A 2,900-nucleotide genomic window follows, 5' to 3' on the forward strand; every position below is an offset into this window, starting at 1 on the left:
TTGTATATATATATTAAATAAAAAAAATGATTTTTCTAACAAAATAATTTTTTAAAAACATGAAACAAATACCTTTTAAACCCTAAAAAATAGTTTTTGGTTTAAAAGAAAAAAAAAATTATTGAAACAAACGCACCTATTATTATCTTTCAAACAGCTCAGAATATTACCTCTAAACAAATCCTCTCAAACAACTCGGAATATTACCTCTCAAACAAACTCATATTCAGTAATAATAAACAATTAGGGTTTCTAAATTTATATACTAATAATATATATAAAGATAACAAATAAATAGTATTAGTTTGTATAAAATATAAAGTAACAAATAAATAATATCGGTTTTTATAAAAAAAATATGTTGTTTTCATACATGTTTGTTGGAGTGAGTGCAATGGAAATTAGAAGAAGAAAAAATGAGAATGGAATACATATAAAATATATATATGATGGCCTGTCAGGCCTAATAGGCTTTTTTACAAGCCTGAGTCTGGCCTATTTATATAAATAGGCTTTAAAAACAGCCCGAGCCTGACCTTTTTATTAAACAGGCCAGGCCAGGCCATAAGTAGGCCAGGCCATAGGCCCCTGTCGGACGGCCTAGCCTATTCCCATCCCTACTCACAAGCTCTTCCATTAAATCCCTATCTTTGTTTTCATATTCACCAACTTCCAAATCAATAATGTTTTTTTTGCACATTCTTTCATTCATTCAACTCTTTTAATTTCTCCTAGATATTTCAGTTTCAACATTTGGATATACACACAGATCCAACCGTTGTTTGATCAAGGCAACTGCCTTTCTATTCATCTTCTTCTAATCAACGTCAATTTTATCTTTAAATTTAGCAGTGTCACCCACAATAGGATCATACAAATTTTTACTGTATAGCATACCTTCCATGAGAGTCTTCCAAAGTATGTAATTAGAAGACGCGAGCTTAATTATATTCGGACATTTATTTTCTTCCTCCATTTAAATGCACAAATCAAACCAGTTAGCTCTAAAACCACTTTTTTGGGAAAAACCAAAGATAATTATCTCAATAGTGCATAATATTTTCCCCCTGCATGAGCAGAAAATTGGTCAAACATAAAATACAATTTCAATGAGCAACGACAATTGGCAGAAAAATTAAATATGAGACAAACACAATGATTAACGTGGAAAACTTTGTAAGAACAGAGGTGCACCTAAGAGAGGGGTGAATTAGGTGTTAGGAAATTTTCTTATTTTCAGAGGTTTAGTGATCGATTTTTTTCTCCTTTGGATAGTGTATGGCAATGAGTAAATGACAGTAAATTAATGAACACAATAATATTATTCTGGTTCCCCTTATGACCAAGGGTACATCCAGTCATCATGCACACTACAAGATATTTTTCCACTATTGTCAGAAAATGTACAAATCCCACCCTAGGATCTCTGCTACAAACTTCTAACAAAAACTTCTAAGATAGCACACCATTATCTTAGATTAGACTACTTTAAGAAAGTACTACTTTCTTTTACAAATAATGTAATTTGATTTGGAATAAGAATAAGAATTTTATAATGATATCAATCCAATATGAAAATGTAATGCAAATACTTGAAATAAGAAAAATAACTTTGAAAAAAAATCAGAAATTTGTTCAAAGTTGTTCAAGGTTTGGTAGTAGGATTGTGTGTTTATTAATCTGAAACTATGGGGTATGTATACTCCATATACATCACTTCAGATGAGTGGCCATTGTTCCGAGAGTTTTGATGAACAAATGCAATGATCTAGAACCATTTCAGTCTGAAAAATTGCATTGTTTCCAGTTGTATTCGAATACAGTATGTATGTATTCGAATACAACTCTTATAACGTTCAGACTTATTCAAAATTTTCATCTTGTATTCGAATACAAGGGTCATGTAGTCGAATACAAATAAGTGTACTTTACCACTGACTTGCTGTTTGTATTCGACTACATCAGGTTGCAGTTGAATACAGATGTGTAGTCTGAGCTACTGACTTAGCACTTGTATTCGACTACATCACCTCGTAGTCGAATACAAATGTCAAGTTTTTGCTACTGACTTAGCATCTGTATTCGAATACAATATGTTGTATTCGAATACGACATTGCTTTTTGTCAAAAACTTTAATTTGAAACATTGTTAATGTAATTTTACATGAAAATTCTTTTTATGCATATGCAAAGATGAATGGTTCTCATGTACTTTTGAAGTATTGATTGTATCATGTACCTTTACATTTATTAAACATTTAATATGTTTTATTATAGTTGACATATGATATTTGAACTTCTTTTTTATCATAATTTTTGGTCTTTGTTTTTATCAAAAACATGTGTTGATACATACATTGATTATTCGACTAATAAAGTTCTCTTATTGAAAATTCTAAAAGTTTTACTAGATAATGAGTAACGAATAAAGATACCGTCATCAACTTTCTCATCGAATTTTCCAAGGTTATCCTTTCCATTGTTTAGCACGAAACACTTACATCCAAAAATATGGAAGTGAGAGATGTTGTGCTTTCTTCCTTTGTAGAGTTTAAAAGGAGTTTTCTTAAGAATTGGCTGAATTATTACCTAGTTGGATACATAACATGTTGTGTTTACGACATTTGCCCAAAAATATTTTGGTAGACTTGAGTCACTTAGCATGGTCCTTGCAAGTTCTACCAAAGATCTGTTCTTTATCTCAACAACCCCATTTTGTTGAGGTGTTCTTGGTGCAGAAAAATTATGGAAAATTCCATTTTCTTCACAAAATTCTACAAAAAGACATTTCATTTTTAAGGATAAATCATCAAGATTAAGTACAAAGATGTTTTAGAAGCGCTTACTGAAAAACTGAATTTCATTTGTAGCTTCATTTTGGATGATGAATTCATCTTTGT

The sequence above is a fragment of the Cicer arietinum genome, chromosome 4 (assembly GCF_000331145.2).
Source record: "Cicer arietinum cultivar CDC Frontier isolate Library 1 chromosome 4, Cicar.CDCFrontier_v2.0, whole genome shotgun sequence".
Lineage (NCBI taxonomy): Eukaryota > Viridiplantae > Streptophyta > Magnoliopsida > Fabales > Fabaceae > Cicer > Cicer arietinum.